The sequence below is a fragment of the Saccopteryx leptura genome, chromosome 6 (genome assembly GCF_036850995.1).
Source record: "Saccopteryx leptura isolate mSacLep1 chromosome 6, mSacLep1_pri_phased_curated, whole genome shotgun sequence".
NCBI lineage: Eukaryota > Metazoa > Chordata > Mammalia > Chiroptera > Emballonuridae > Saccopteryx > Saccopteryx leptura.
In genome coordinates, this window is record NC_089508.1 from 33,691,677 (window position 1) to 33,708,606 (window position 16,930).

At 48.2% G+C, this 16,930-nt stretch overlaps 1 protein-coding gene across 5 annotated transcripts in view; it reads left to right on the top strand.

Annotated features, from left to right (window-relative positions):
- The first annotated feature begins 13,474 nt into the window (after positions 1 to 13,474).
- TMEM229B (transmembrane protein 229B) overlaps positions 13,475 to 16,930 on the top strand; it is a 42,742-nt gene continuing 39,286 nt past the window's right edge. For 2 of the 5 annotated variants that reach the window (XM_066342461.1, XM_066342464.1), the window contains exon 1: positions 13,475 to 13,708. The gene's annotated coding sequence lies outside the window, so the exon portion shown is untranslated. The other 3 variants (XM_066342459.1, XM_066342462.1, XM_066342463.1) reach the window with 3 other exon arrangements.

Consider the following 16,930-nt stretch of genomic DNA (forward strand, 5'->3'; position numbering starts at 1 on the left):
TGAGGATAATAATTCTTGACTGTTATGGTTTTTGAAAGAATTCCATGAGCTAGTATGATGTCTGGCACAGTAGCAAGTTTTATATAAAGGGTAGCTTTTGTTACTCACTCTTGGAACAAATATTTGCTGGAGGTTTAATGTTTACCAGGACTCTACTAGGTTACCAGGTATCTACTCTACTACGTCAGAGGTGGTATCTGTTCCCAAGGAGTTCTCTTTTTTGTAAGATTGCCATAGATAAGCAAGATGGCCTGAAAGACTAAAGTAACTGGAAATGGTGAAATGTTTGAGAATTCATTTTCCTCATGTCCTGGGCTTTTTAGAGACCCCACTACCCAACCCCAGTTTTTTTTTTCCTCTGAGCAGAACTCTGGGCTCCAAAGAGACCCTTCCTAAGCTCTTGGGTTACAAAGAAGTCAGGAGGCTAGTTCTACTGCTCATTCTCTGAGAGCAGCCACGGCCACCACAGGCTGGGCCAGAGGCTCAGAGTCACCATCCAAAAGTGGAGTTGGGAGACCAGCGATCAGACATACAGAGGAGTATAGGGTATAGGATAGAGAGAAAATGAGGTGGCCAAGAGGCAGAATTCTGTGTGTGTGAGTGTGTGTGTGTGTGTGTGTGTGTGTGTAACTTTGAGTATGGACTCTTCTTTCATTTATTCACTCAGTTATTCATTAACAAATATTTACTATTTTTCCAGACACTGTGAAGAAACAAAGTGTGACAAGTGTGACCAATAAACTTGGAGCACAGTCTTCAGAAGCAGACATGCCTGCGGTTGAATCTTGGCTCTTCCCAGCAGGGATCAGGGGGGAAGAACTGATGCAATTACCACATATAGGACTACAAATAGTCTGTTCAGTGCAGCTGCGGGCTCGGGAGCCAGAGAGCCAGGCGGATGACGGGGTGGGGAGGGGTTCTTCATGTAAGACAGGAATCAGAACTCTTTCCTTATAGGGTGGTTGTACAGGTGGAGATAAAGCATCAGCCCCAGTGCCTGGCATGTTATAGGCACCTATTAAGTGTTATTAAATGAAAATATAAAGGGGTAAAGGACTAGCAAGATGTCCAAAGACTAGGGGCTTGGAAACTACAAGAGGAGTGGGTGGAAGGAGGATCTGGTAGAGAAGGACTCCCATGAGAAGGTAGGCAGTGATTCCTCATCTAACCTCATGTTACAAAATCCTAGGGCACTGATTAAAATGTGGGTTCAGACCCTGGGCATTGGGATCAGCAGACACAGGGGTCTGTATTTTCCTGTTCCATAGGACTGGTAGGGTGCCTGGTAGTGACTGGTTTGTCCTACATCATATTCCAATGCTCCACTGATCTTCTTAAAGAGCAACAACAGTGGAGGAACACAGGGTAGAGCTGATGTAATTACAACATATATCATTGCAAAATGATCTGCCAGTGCAGCTGTGGGCTCCCTGAGTGAGCCGGAAGGAGGGGGGCTCAGTGTAACGGGGGCAGAAAGGGGGCATAGAAAATGGCAGGGAGGGAGAAATGGGAGCTGCGTTGGCAGCTGATGGAACTCGGGGAATGAGAACCCGGTAAATCCAGCCTTCTGACTAGGATTCTAGATCATTTTACGAATTGCAACATCTTGGTTTTAAACCAGCTGTCTCATCTCCATCAGCTTTAGTCACACATGAAAACAATGTCTGCTCACATTTGGGCACAGGCGGGGCTGGGCAGGGCCCAGATCCAAGTAGGGGGCTGGCTCTGAAGCAGCTGGAGAGCCCATGTGGGAAGAGACTTTGGGGCTGGGTCTGAAGCAGCTGGAGAGCCCATGTGGGAAGAGACTTCGGGGTTTTAAGAAGCCAAGGAAGTTCAGGCCAGGCAGAGAGCTGATTGTGGTACCTTGGCTCCTTTTTCCTTTTCTTTTCTTCTCACTTATTTGAGAGGAGAAGAGGAGGGAAGGGAGAGACAGAGAGCAAGAAGTATCAACTCATTGTTCCATCCAGTTGTTTCATTTAGTTGTGCACTCATTAATTGCTTCTTGTAGTGCCCGGACCAGGGATCGAACCCGTGACCTTGTTGTGCCAGGACAATGCTATATCCACTAAGCCACCTAGCCAGGGCCTTGGCTCATTTTCTGTGACACATATGTAGCAGCTCCAGTCACTTGAGTTCTCAAGGTGACAGTGTATGGCCCCTGATGTCCTACTTGCTGAGTTCAAATCCCAGCTCTGGCACTTAGCTCAGCATGAGCATTTAATAAGTATTCAATAGATGCTGGCCATTATTGTCATCTTCAGCTGATGACAGACCCAAGCTGAGAGAAAGAAAAGTCTCCCTCCCACCCCTACCTTACCCTCACACTCAATTCTGCCTGAATTTCCCACTAGCTCATCTCAGAGTTGAACTAACAGTGTGAGAGAGGTCTGGTAAGCCAAGGTTCTGCTTCTATACGTTTAATACATGTTTGGGGAGTGCCCACTGTGGGCCAGGGTGTGGGAAGGGAGAGTGTGGAGAAATAGGTGGCTCACTCCAGGGCAGACCAGCTCTTGGAGGGCCTCTTTGACTCCCCTCCTGGAAGCAGCTGCTTCAACTGACAGGAAGTGGCCCACTGTAGGGGGCAGGGAACTGACGTAGGGCTGTGTGTGTTTCCTCTGCTCCAGGGATACATACATTTCTCTGCAGGGTGCCTTCCAGGCTGATGGTTGCTATAAGAGTGAACCAACAAGTGCTCCAGGATTCACAGAGAAGAGAAGACGCAAAATACCTGAAAGGATTGAGAAGATACAGCCGTGGCAGCTCTTCCTCCTCCGTCACTCAGTGGCTCGGTGTGAAACCAATAGGTCTGTTATCTCCTCTGATCTATCAGGCCTTCATCTTGTGCTTCTGATCATCAGGCTCAGGGTTTTTACAAGTGTCGGGGCTCATACCCTATTGGAAGCTCTTTTGTGTCCAGATGACAAAACCTGTCTTTCCTAACGAAGTCCTCACAGACTATCTCTCAGCACCATCTAGTGGTCAGGATGCTTATTTTCTTTCTTTCTTTCTTTCTTTCTTTCTTTCTTTCTTTCTTTCTTTCTTTCTTTCTTTCTTTCTTTCTTTCTTTCTTTCTTTCTTTCCTTCTCTCTCTCTCTCTCTCCCTTTCTTTCTCTTTCTCTCTCTTTTTTTTTTCCAGAGACAGTGCGAGAGTCAGAGAGAGGGATAGACAAGGACAGACAGACAGGAACTGAGAGAGATGAGAAGCATCAATCATCAGTTTTTCGTTGTAACACCTTAGTTGTTCATTGATTGCTTTCTCATATGTGCCTTGACCGTGGGGCTACAGCAGACCGAGTAACCCCTTGCTCAAGCCAGCGACCTTGGGTCCAAGCTGGTGAGCTTTGCTGGCGACCTCGGGGTCTCGAACCTGGGTCTTCCGCATCCCAGTCCGACGCTCTATCCACTGCGCCACCGCCTGGTCAGGCAGGATGCTTATTTTTCTTAAAAAAAATTTTTTCAATTACAGTTGACATACAGTATTATATTAGTTTTAGGTGTAAACCGTAGTGATTAGACATTTATATAATTTAAGTGATTACCCCGATACCCCCCATCTGATGCCTAGGATAACTTGTTTTCTAAAGGGACCCTGAACCCCAACATTTCCACTTCCATTCACACTGAAGGCCATATCTGTTCTCTTCTGATCTGACCACAGCAAGTCACATCGGAAGGTAATTAATGGTGCTTTAAGCTCTGCCCACGGTGGAGACTTTAAACTTCACATGCTCTGTTCCTGTTCAGTTTTGCAATTTTCAGGGAAGGGGATTGGAAAACTCAGAGAAATGAAAAGTCTGTGATGTAGGAAAAGATGAAAGAACATTCTCCCCCTTCCCACTCTGGGCGCCTGATCTAGCAGTGCACAGACCATCTGCTGGCACTTGTTCCGTGTCACCCAGTCATGGCAGGAGAGCAGGGGCTGCAAGAGTCTCTTCTGGGCAAAGTCAAAGCTGTGGGTTCAGAATCATCTTTGCTCTGCCACAGATTAAGCGCTAGGACATGGAGCTGGAACTAAACTGCTCTACTAAGAATACTGAGGGACCCTGACCAGGCGGTGGCGCAGTGGATAGAGCATTGGACCGGGATGCAGGGGACCCAGGTTCGAGACCCCGGAGGTCGCCAGTTTGGGCTCATCTGGTTTGAGCAAGGCTCATCAGCTTGAGCCCAAGATCTTTGGCTCCAGCAAGGGGTTGCTCTGTCTGCTGAAGGCCCACGGTCAAGGCACATATGAGAAAGCAATCAATGAACAACTAAGGTGTCGCAACGAAAAACTAATGATTGATGCTTCTCATCTCTCTCTGTTCCTGTCTGTCTGTCTCTATCTCTGACTCTCTGTCTCTGTAAAAAAAAAAATAGAAGAATACTGAGGGAATCCATATACTGGGAGCTTTGTTCATGTAAAAGTGAGCTTTAGAGTTTACAGAGAAGTGGTGTGCATAGCACACCTTCCCCAAAAGGAATTTGTGCACATCCAAATTCTGAATTTTGTGGTCCACGCCCAGAAGAGGGAATATAAGTCCTTTTCCCTTTACAGAAGGAGGCCCACCCACAGAAATCAGGTAGAGCCGACAGACAGGTCTCGTACCTAAGAAGGGAGGTTGGGGACAGAGCAGAACACATAAATTCCTAGTATGGCGAACTGACGGGCATTCCTCTGGGGTGGTGACACACGGCTGCTGCTCCCTCCAAACACTACACATTGCCCCGCTGGCCATTGGGGAAACTCGCAGATGACTTCTGGAATGGTGTGATCCTGAAAGCAGGAATTTCTCTGCAGGGCATTGGGGTCATTCCTACATAGACCCAGGATTTCTGGAAAAAAAATACTCTTGGGAAGAGCATGGCTTTTTTGGAAGAAAAATTTTAGTGTTGAAATAAATCCACTGGAATATTTTGAGTAAGAAATTTTGCTAAATACACTTGCCACTCAAAGCCAGTGGGATAGCAGTGTACATATATAGTAATGATCATGGGATTAGAAATCAATGATAGAGGTGAGGATTACTAAAAAAATTTTTTTTGTATTTTTCTGAAGTTGGAAATGAGGAGGCAGTCAGACAGACTCCCGCATGTGCCCGACCGGGATCCAAGGACCTTTTCCTCCCGTCTAAATCCCTGCTTTCACCAACATGGTTTTATGATTCTTGTGTCCTTTTTTGAGCTACACCATTCAATATTTCTCATAATTTGTGTTAGGGGAAGAATAGTTGAAAGGACGATATTTTCCCCAATATTAATCAGCAACAATAATAACAAAGTAGAGAAAAAGACATAACCTAAATAGCCATCAATTGTGACTAAGTAAATTATGATTCATTTAGAAAATAAAATGCAATGCAGCCATTAAATTTTATGTTGAAGAATTATATTTAATGACATAGAAATACATTCATTATTACTTAATTTCAAGTAAAAGAATTTCTAGAAAATATGTATAACATGATTTATTTTATATAAAACTATATATATATATATCTCCATATGGGTAGCAGATTATTTTTTCAAACATTAACAGAGGTTAACTTTGGGTATAGAAATTTAGCTGTAATGTTTTTAGTTTCTGCTTTGTTCTTTTTCTATTCTATAAATGTTCTATAATGAGTATGAATCATTTTTCTAATAAAGCTATTAAAATGTTTTAAAAATATCGATCTCATCAGTAAAGTAGAAATTCAAGGAAGTTGAGAAATCATTCGATAAAGCCACAATCTGCCAGTCAAAGAGTCAGAATTTGTCTTCATAATTTTCCCTCAAGTTTAATGCTGGTCCCTCTGAATAATTGCTTCTAACTGATTAGCATCTTGGGGAGGGATATGGCCAGTGGAGAACTGGGGGAGTGGGGGGGTCGATGTTCAGATCAGAGGGGACTCACATGCCTTTGATATTGCTGGATCTCTGTTACCTCTTGAGAGCAGTGAAGCTATGACAACAGTGTTACTGGATTCCTATTATACATTATGTTCCTGTGGTCTGGCGGTTGCCCAGGCCTTGAAGGAGCAGACACAAGTCTGGGAGCAGAGTTAAGTTGGGCCTAGGTCTAATCCAAACCTGATTTACATCCTGTGAGGGAAATGCCATATTCAGCCACGTCCTCCTCTTGAGGAAAGAAGGAACATGAAGCCAGTTGGGGGTAGTCCAGAAGCCTATGTGAGGTTCTGGGCAGGAACGTCCCAGTAAATGAATTCAAGGAGAAAGTCTGAAGCCTGTCGTCCTTTTCTCCACCCCGTCTCATTCTTCCACACCCACCCTCATTTCTCCACGCCCTTTCGCTGCAGCACTGGAGACCCTCATGTCCCTTCCTTGGACACTCAGCGGTTTGGAACACCATCCAGGTCTATCAGCCTGGTGCACTAGCAGCAGTTAGGGCAGGAGATGGGACCTGCTGAGCCCACGGTCTTCCTAGGTCATGAACTGGGATTTAAATAGTAAAAGCTCAAGGCCTAGATCATGAACTGGGATTTAAATAGTAAAAGCTCAAGGATATGCTATAGTATTATCTCCATAATAAAAAGGCCCATAAGGTCACTTATTGGGTCAAAATGAGGCCCTAGAGCAGTCAGTATCCTTCTTAGGCTATGCACTCTGAATACAAAATCAGCACTTCTTTTTCCTTCCTTTGTGTTATTAGAAGCCCCACTATTCTCCCCCTCCTGTCCCTAGATCCTTCTACTGTATTCCCTAGGAGGTCACAGGCCTATATACCTGACATTACTGCCCACAGATATGGAAAAATCCACCAAAGATGGCACTACCCTCTTCCCAGGTCTGTGTCTTGCTGAAGGACATAAAAGAGGAAACTTTTTTTTTTCCTTTTTTTTTTTTTTTTTTTTCATTTCTGAAGCTGGAAACGGGGAGAGACAGTCAGACAGACTCCCGCATGCGCCCGACCGGGATCCACCCGGCACGCCCACCAGGGGCGATGCTCTGCCCACCAGGGGGCGATGCTCTGCCCATCCTGGGCGTTGCCATATTGCGACCAGAGCCACTCTAGCGCCTGAGGCAGAGGCCAAGGAGCCATCCCCAGCGCCCGGGCCATCTTTGCTCCAATGGAGCCTTGGCTGCGGGAGGGGAAGAGAGAGACAGAGAGGAAAGCGCGGCGGAGGGGTGGAGAAGCAAATGGGCGCTTCTCCTGTGTGCCCTGGCCGGGAATCGAACCCGGGTCCTCCGCACGCTAGGCCGACGCTCTACCGCTGAGCCAACCGGCCAGGGCCAAGGAAACTTTGACCTAAGCTGTTAGCAAGAAAAAGGGGCAAAGATTCTCTTGACGGAAAGAAGTGTGTAAACTTGTAAATATTGGTCAGTTTTGAGCCAAAGCCTGAGAGTTTGCGTTACACATAGAGTCCAGTAGATAAAAAGCCAGATCATGGAAACAACCCCATGCTAGAACACAAGTAATTGCCTACCTTCCACTGCTCAGGAGTAGCAGAAACGAAAACAGTTGCTAGGGGCACAGGATAATGCTTTGTTATAGATCACTGTGTATTGTTCTCGTATCCATACGGCAGGTCTCGATCTTTTACCTGTCTGACCCTAATCCTCCACACAATACCTGCGACGTGAATGGTTGTTGAACTGAATAACAAGTTCCTTGCAGTTAGGAGTCCAAGCCTCACAATGGTACAGTGTTCGGGAAGAGAGAACACTAAATACATACTTATTAATTAATTAGCATGAGACTAATAGGACACCTCAAGTGAACTAATTCCCCAGACACCATGAAGTCCCTAGGATCATTAACCTGTCAGGCCTACACAGCCCTTCCAGAAGGTGGCAGAATTCTCCTAGAAGGGCCAAGATGAGGAGGATACAAAGAATTGAAAGAGGTTTTAACTTACCCTCGGTGATGCAACCTGTACCCCCATCTTCACCGCGCCCCCAAGCTGGGCTGCCTCTCAGCCAGCTCCTGTGGGAGAAACCTGTGACTCAGAGCTACAAAAAGAAGGATTTTTCCACCCTCACCCATCCCAGGACCTAGTGGGGCCAGGAACTGGGACTTGGATGAGATGTTGTGATAGAAATTCTTAACCTATTAATGTTGCCAAATCCCCAGATATCCTTCTGCAATCACTGCGTCCGGCTGAAATTTCTCTTTGAACTGATCCAGGGAAGTTGGGACAGGCACACAGAGTCCCCCGGGCAGAATGGCTTAGATAGCAGCATAAAAGCTTTTAGTTGCAAAGCCTTCACATAACCAGGCTCCCCTTCACAATACCCCTTTGTCCCTCCTCAGACGACTAAGCTCCTTGTATCCTGGCAAAGGGAGGCACAGAGGGGAGGTGACCAGCCTGGAGTTTGGTTTCTAATCTCTAGGGCAGAAATTCTTTCAAATTTGCCCAGCACCTGGGCAGACTGCTGAGCTGGAAACGAGAGCAGCTGGGGAGTGGGGGTGGCTCTCCTCATGATCTCCAAGCTTCATAATCAACTCTATCTCCTCTCACCCCGATTTACAACCTTCACAGTTAAACCCACACTTAGAAGTAAGAAGTAGTGTAGTTCCGATGTATGTTCATATTTTCCCTTTAGATACTTTTAGCATTGACCTCGTGCCCCCTTCTTAATTGACCGCTAGTCTCACGAAACTACCCTAATTTTCAGGGCTGTCTTAGTGCATACACATTACTATAACTGTCTTAATGCTTTACAGATAAATTCACACTATCACAGAATAGTGAGTTCTTCATTTTCAGGCTCAAGGTGTTCATAAATACTGCATAGTCCTTATCCACTGCCTTTTATTTTTAATGACTAAAAAGAGAGAGAGAGAGAGAGAAGACATGCCTTTTAACTGTCCCCAACACAGGAGCACACACATTCTTTTGAGAGCTCTGTGAAAGTACATATGCCTTTCCCACATGGACAGATGGACAGTAAAACTTCTGATAAAGCTGCAGTCAACTTGACCATTTCTCCGGGGTCTAATTCCTCTTTCCCCCTCCGCTGGTGCCCCTTTCCAACCCTCAGAGGCAATTCACAAACATTCAAGGACATCCTCAACAACATTTAGTCCTTGCTTCCCTTATCTCAGTTCCCCTGCCCCTGGGGACAGCTCAGGGCCGTGCCAGGTCCACCCCTCTCCTGGCTCCAGGTCTAGCCCGACCCCAGCACAAGCAGTGACTTGACTCAGCCATCTCTGCTTTCCTTACTTTTCAGAGCTTCCTGCTACTCTTTTGAGGCTTATGTGTTTCTCCCTTCACCTTCTCTCACAGCCAAGAATGTTTCAGGGGCACTGAGTTGGGTACATTTCCTGTGAACCCCCCCCCCCCCGATGTCATGGGCATTCACTTTTGGGGCACAGCAGCCTTTTTCTTCCTTTGGGTAATGACACTTTGATTTCTCTTCCTGGTTGACCTTTCAGTCATGATGTGGGTTGCTGGCCCTTCTCTGGCCAAGGGGTAGACATGTGACTCAACTTAGGCAAATTTGACTCTTTCACACAGGAGCAAAAGTGATAAAAAGAAAAAAAGATTGAAGTTTTCTGGCAGAAGAGCTCTAAGAAGACTTTATTTTTCTTTATTAATTTTAAAATTAAATTTATGGGGGTGACATTGGTTAACAAGATCATATAGGTTTCAAGTGTACATTTGCCCACTACCCAAAGGCAAATTAAATACTTCCCATTATCTGGGCTCCCAAAGCTGTCCTAGTCCTAGTCTTCTCAAGTCTATTTTACCAGCATTCCCTTGAGATACATGATCATATCCTTTCAATACCTTCCTTTATACTTAGACAGCTAAAGTTGGCTCCTGTTGCTTGCAAGCAAGGAATTCTAAATGATACTGATCCACACTTCTTAGCTTTTTTCTTTCTTGAAAAAAGAAGGCTGTTATAAAGATACTGCCCCATTTTCAAACTCTAGCAAACTGACTCCCTCTCTTACTGCCAAGACCATGCCCATATTTTTTGAAAGATAAGAACATTTTTTGCCCTCCTAATAAGCAAACCAGCCATAAAGGAATTGCTTTTGTCCATCCTAAGTAATTTTCTTGATGACTTTCAGGGGAAACAGAAAGATTTCTGTATGTTTGTTAGAGAACGTTGGTTCTCTGGGGGTTCCTCCTGTTCTCTCTCATCCAGCTTGTTTTCCTGTAAAGCTGGTCCAAATAATTCCCAACTCAAGGTTGACTTGGACCCCAATGCTTCCTCTGCTCCAACCTCGCTTCTCTCTGTCTTTTCTAGCATCCGGGACAGACTATACATAGTTCTCTCTTGGCCTCCAATTTCCATGCTTTGGCTCCTTATCAGGTTCTTCCCCATCTGGCTGCGGGCCCAGTCCCTCCACTGAAATCACCCTCAAGATTCCCCTTTCCTGACTTATGGTCAGAAGGCAACCCCCAGAGAAACAGTCCTCACTAACAAGTATACAGAAAGCCATCAAAAAAATTACAGATAGTGGACAAGAGCAACCCTTTCATGGAGGGTTTGCTTTGTAGAAGGGCAGGGAAGTTCTTGTCTTCCAGAAAATATGGCTAAGAATCTAACATATTCAATGCACTTTAGAGACCAGAAAGACACTTGAAAGACTCCCATTTCCCCTGCTTGCTGGTGGGAGAGAGATGTGACGAGAACTACCATCAACTCCCTACTGTGACCGGGGGCTTTTAACTATGTCTATGTGCCTGGCACTAGGCTAAACACCTAACATGAATCATCGTATTTGTGCTTACAACAGTCATGGGCTTAGGTATTACTGCCATTTCCATTTTGCAGATGAGGAAATAGGTCTCGAAAGGTTAAACAGATTGCCTTAAGCCATCTGGCTGGGATGTGGAGTCTAGGTCAAATCCAGGGTGCTTTGATAAGACAAGAAGGCAAAGGAGGGCTGGCATCCTTTAGGGCTTGGTTTGTCCCCGGGCCCTCTAACTTGAGTCTGTACTTGAATCACTAAACCACTGTCATCCCGTACCCAGGGTCACCCTCCTTGCCCGTTCACACAACACTGTGTGCATGTCCCAGCCTTCTGTGGGTGAACAGCCAGGGGACCGACCACTCAGTGCAGTTTGGTCTAAAACCAGCAGACTGCTCTGCACATACTTGTTCTTATTTGAAATCTTCCAGGTGCAGTTGGGAAGGATCTGGGATGTGGGGCCAGAAGACCTGAATTTGAACTGCATTTTGCCTTTGCTAGTAATATAACCTTGACCGAAACATATAATCTCTCTCAGTCTTGATTTCCTCATTTATAAAATGGGGATAAAAATAGCTACATTTCCCCAAAGAGAGAAGATATGTCGATTGTTAGGCATTATATAAATTCTTGTTAAGAAGAAATGATTCCTAATTTAGAAATGAGGAAAATCCAGACCATGGAGTTAAGTCCATGGGAGAGCTGGATAGAGACTGGCTGATGCCAAATCTTGTGCCGTAGTTCCTAACTCTTCCTTCCTCTGATTCAGTAACTGGCACCTTGGCTTATGTACGCTATGACTTCTATACACTAAGGACAAAAATACTAATATTATATAGGAAAATATTTTTCTAGACCTCAAAGTTTATTATTATTTTTTTCTGATTTTAAAAGGAATGCAAACTTTTCTTTGTGGGCCCTAAAATATTGCAGGCACTCAGCACTGCCCCTCCTGTGCCTCGTGGATAAGTCACCCTGAATTCAGCTCTGCCTTTCGGCCCATGATGCTATCCTCGTGCAATGCTGCCTCCCAGAGCCCAGGAGGGAGCCAACTCAGCTGCCAGTCACAGACTGAAAGCCAGACCGGGAGAACTGGGTCTCAAAGGCAAGGGGGTCCGGAGGGAGGGTCTCTCTTCAGCAGGTGGGCTTTGCTGTCAAATGAATGAAAGTCACTTCTTGCCAAGGCATCCTGAGAGGGGCTCTCTCTTGCTCTTTGACAGTGTTCTAGGGACACTGCCTCACTGTGGCCCTGACCCTTTCTTTTCACTCCCTGCAGAGTAATCCCAGCAGAAAACACTTTTCTGTTATGGAAGGCCTACTGTGTACTGAGAACTTTATAAGCGTCATGTTATTGTGTCATCAAAAATATACTTATGTCATAAAAGTGAAACTAAGAGACATTGATAAGAGTGTGGTGGTTACGGGGGGGAGGGGGGAATGGGAGAGGGAAAGGGGGAGGGGGAGGGGCACAAAGAAAACAAGATAGAAGGTGACAGAGGACAATCTGACTTTGGGTGATGGGTATGCAACATAATTGAACGACAAGATAACCTGGACTTGTTATCTTTGAATATATGTATCCTGATTTATTGATGTCACCCCATTAAAAAAATAAAATTATAAAAATATATATATATACTTATGAAATAGGCAGTATTACCTGGATCTTACAGAGGAGGAACTAACTCAGGGAAGCCGAAGGCCTTGACACAGACACCACATGGCCCTGCGCTTCCTGTACTGGTTTGAGAGACCTGACATAATAACTCCTTCTGCTCCCACCCAACCCCAGTGCTTTCCTTCTGGGAAGAATACCTCGGCGAGCCCAAGAACAGGGTATGTATGGGATGGGCTTAGATCTCCTTGTCCACATCGCTCATCTACTAGTTTGGGATGCACTTCTGAAATATCCTGACCAGGGACAAGAGGTTGATGGAAGACCCATGGCCCCGTCAGGCAATTAAGGGAAGACATAGGATCAGACGGATTAGATTCAGACAGTAGGAAAGCAGCCCAGTTGCTCACCCAGAGTTGGGCAAGACCAGCTGGATGACCTCAGGTTCTTTTTCTCAGAAGACTCGGTGCTTAGAGCTCTAAGAACTCTTTGTCATTGCGGCATCTTATAGAAAGGGGGAGAGCCAAGAAGAGAAGCAGCTATTAGCTCTCTCAGATCAGGCCCACGCACACATTGGGGTTGTGCGAGAATATGAAAAGGGCGCCCCCTCTGGACGAATTATTTACAAAAGGACACCCCAGAAGGCATTACACTCTTTTTTTTTAATGTCCCTTTCTTTTGGCCGTGGCACCCAGGGCCAGGACCCAGGCATGGTGTGGGGATACGAGTTGGGTTGCGTTCCTTCTCCCTGCTCAGCTTTTCCACAGGACCTGGGAGCCGTCTGAAGGTCCTATCTCAAGTCAGGGCCTTCAGTCAGGATTCCCCACGGTTCATGTGCCAGAATCCCCAGGCCTTCAGATGTCATCCAGTGTTTTCTACCTTCCGATAGAAGACTCTAGATTGACTTCAGAGAGAATATCTTCTGCTTAATCTTTGCTGTAGAAATCAAATTTTGGTCGTTGGAGGTTCAGGCCTTGCCTTAGGTAAATTCCTTAATTTCCAGAGGCCTGTTCCTCCGCCATGAAAATGGGGCTAATAAGAACAACCTTGCGGGGCTGTTTCAATGAATGGACTGCACCGAATGCAACGCTGGCACACAGTGAGTGCAACACCGGGTAGCCCAAGGCCTTCGGGTAGCGGGGCTTGCAGGATACCCACAGTGGATTTTGTACAATACACGCAGTCGCACGGGCTAGTCCTCTCCTCCCGGCCCCTGCAGACACCTCAAACGCAGGCGGGGTGGCGGGGCCGGAGGGCAAGGAGCTCTGCACTGCAGCCGCCCGCGCCGCCGCCCGGCGGAGGGCGCGCTTCCTGGCGCCGCGGGCGCCGACTCCCGGCTGGGAGGCGCGGCGGGGCAGCGGGGCAGCGCGCCCGGCGGCTGAGCAGGCGAGCAAGGAGTTAAGCGGCGCCGGAGGCAGGGCGCCTGTCACACGCGAGCATGTGCAGTGGGCATCGCATCCGTACTATGGGTGAGTGCCGCCGCCGCCGCCGGGGGCTCCGCTCGGCCCGGGCAGCGGCGGCCGCAGCCCCCCGGGCCCCGCGCCGTCGCGGCGGCCGCCGACACACAATGCGGAACTAGACGCGGCGAGGGAGGCCGGGCGGCGTGGGGAAGGCTCGGCCGGCAGCTCGGCGCGGGGGGAGCCCGAACGCCGGGCGTGGGGGCGGAGAGCAGGCGGCGCAGGAGAGCGCCCCGGGTCCCGGCGCGGGAGGAGGAGCGGGAGCGAGCCGGCGAAACGGCGCTCCTGGCCGCACCTGCGCCGGGCGGGCGGCCGGCCCAGCTCGGCCCCAGCCCCTGCCCCTGCCCGCGGCCCCAGCCCCCACTGGTAGGTGCCCCCGATGCCCGCAGAGAGGCCTTTCCGCCGCCCGGAGAGGTGGCCGCGCGCGCGCGGCCAGCGCCGAGTGCGGGGGGTGCGGACGATGATGCGGCGACGGGGCGGACACGGAGGCGACCGGGCTGGGGATGCTGCCCCATCCCGCTTCCTCTTTGCTTTCGGTTTCGAAGCGGCTGCCCCAGCTGGAGGGCTAGCCGCAGATTAGATGGTGCGCCTGGGCTTGGATTCCCTGAGGGGGATGGGCGCACAGAGGGGCGTGTTGGGGAAGGGGTGCATGTTGACAACCCCCGCCCCCCCGCCCTGAAGACAAAGAGGCATCGAGGAGATGCTACGGGAAGGGACCCCCTTTCTCCTGGCGGAGAGCGCTTTCCCCCCGCCCCAGGCCACTTGGAGAAGGCAGAGGGGGTTCCAGCCCGGGTGGAAGCTGGGGAGCCAGGGTTTGGGAGTGGAAACCACAGACTTCCAGAGTTTGAGGCTGAGGACTTTCCAGAAGGGGAGGGAACCGTGCCAAGATGAGCCTGCTGCCTTCTTCCCGGGGTGCATGGGAAAACTAGGAGATGGTGGACTGCACACCCTGGGGTGCAGCCAGCCCCGTGGCTGCCAGCTCTCCAGCTGCCCTCTCTGATCTGAGGACCTGGGAGGGAGAGTTAGAGCTGAGATGGGGACCGTTTCATCCCTGTTCACAGCAGGGGCAGAGAGATAGTGGCCACTTTTCCAGGTGCCTTTCTTTCCCCCTTTCTGTGTATGCCTGGTCATAAAATGACCCTTTCCTTTCCTTCTCAGGGAGACCATGTCTCCCTCTTTCTCCAATGGGGGGGGGGTGATTAGTTGCCTCAGGTATAGAGCCTAGGTGGCAGGTTGTTCAGATACTGCTTCAGGCCTTCCCAGGAAGAAAACAGCAGGACCCTGGGGTGGGGCCCCGGGCCAGTGTAACCTTGGGGACTCTGCTCATCAATGCTCTTGTGTTCTCAGCACTTAGTAACAAATGAACTGTTACTCTGGCCTTCAGACTTGGGTCATCAGGAGGCCTGGGTTCTGTTTTTGCTGTAACCAGGAAAAGGGGTCAAGGGGAGGGCTGAATGGCCTGCCCTGGGGGTGGTACAGTGTCTTTCTCTCTAGAAAACAAACAGGCCATGTTCCAGGTCCCAGGTCCCAGGTCCCGACCTTGTGTCTTCAGGAATGAGGTTCCTCCAGCTCTTGCATGTGACCATTGGCATCTATCCTGAGGCAGGACTGCCCGTTGCCTTTCTTTCTCTCAGAAAGAACAGCCCTTTGAGAGTTGGGTTTCCCCCTGATTGCAAGGCAGAGCTACATCTGTTTGCCTGTGGAGACAGAAGGTACTGGGGTGGCAGTGGGAGGGGCAGCTGGTCTGCTGGGTGACTCTCCTGCCTGCTTCTGTGAATGAGCTAATGATACAAGTGACTGGGCCAGCGGTGGGCCTGCAGGACGTCTTGGTCTAGAGAGGCATGAAGGGGTGGGCTGAGATGAGGCTTGGTCTTCTTCTGCAAGGCTTCATGTTTGGGGAAAGAGATAAGTAACTGGGTGACAGTGGGGGCTGGACAAATGTGTTTATCCCGTTTTTGGTGGGAAATGCAAGCTAATTTAGTATCAACTTTGGTCATTTAAAGAAAGGAATAGGAATGAGGGGTGCTTCCGGACCATGAAGAGGCAGCAGGAAGAAAAGAAGTCCCCTGAGCTACAGATCTATGGTCCTGGGACTTGTGACTGGAATCGGTGGCAGGTTCTAGATCAGAGAGCACCACCGGTCTCACTTCTAGTGCCCTTTCCCCCTTAGATGCGCAGGGTTGATATTGCTCAGCCCCCACTGGGTTTATTCCAGGCTATTTATTCAGAGCTGAGGATAATAATATGGAGTCCTGACCTCTCCCCCTCCAATGATGGGAGAAGGGGATTTTCCGTGGATTGTTCCTCATATGTACTGACAGTAACATGGGAAAATGATACTCCTTCTGATTTCCTCTTTTAAAATAATGAGGCATGAATTTTTACATTTTTAAAGTGATTGAAGAGCCTCAGGTCCTTGAATGAAAGATGTTAAATGAGTTAGGGAGCCTCATACTGTGTTTATTTCACTTGTATCTGATTCACATATTGTTTCTAAAGGCAGAGGTGTCATTTTGTGGGAAAGGGCTCAATTACAGCTTTTGTGATAGGGAAAGCTCAGTGTCGGTTTTAGAAGTATAGTTATTAATCAGAAAGGCTCTTGCTGTAGCACATGGGCAGTAAGTGTTTTCCTGTCTGCTTCTGCTCTCCAGATGACTTCAAGTTCCTTCCTAGTAGGGTTTTTCCAGGTAGTCAGTGTCCAGCCTGGATGTCAGGAGCAGTCACCCTCCAAGCTCTGAGAAGGGTCTCTGATGATGGTGGGTGGGGACACTGATGTTCTAAGCTGAGGCCTGAGTGAGGGCAGTAAAGTGAAGCTGCTTGGTCTTATCAGCAACCCATATACGATGGGGATCTGGCTGTCCTGAACGGAAGGGAAATCTAACCCTCCAACAGCCTGGCTGTTTTCAAATTTGTATCTCTTTACTTTTCTGCTCCCTCCTCCCCTCCGCTCCAATTTACAGACAAGGTGGTTTGGATTTTATTTTTATTTTTCATTGCAAGAACATTCCTTTTAAGATGTGGATAATTCCTTACTTGGCAAACTCTCAGCTCCTTTGTGGCAACACCTGGCTAAGAGGTAATGCTGGAAGCGATTTCGATATTCTGAGCAGGAGGAAAGTGCCTCTCTGGTCAGGTGTCTGCTTTCTCCACCACCACTGCTCAGAAATCAGAGGTGTGTATTTGAAAAGTCAAGCCTAAACAGATTTCCGGGGAAGGGCTAGGAGGTGGCCCTTT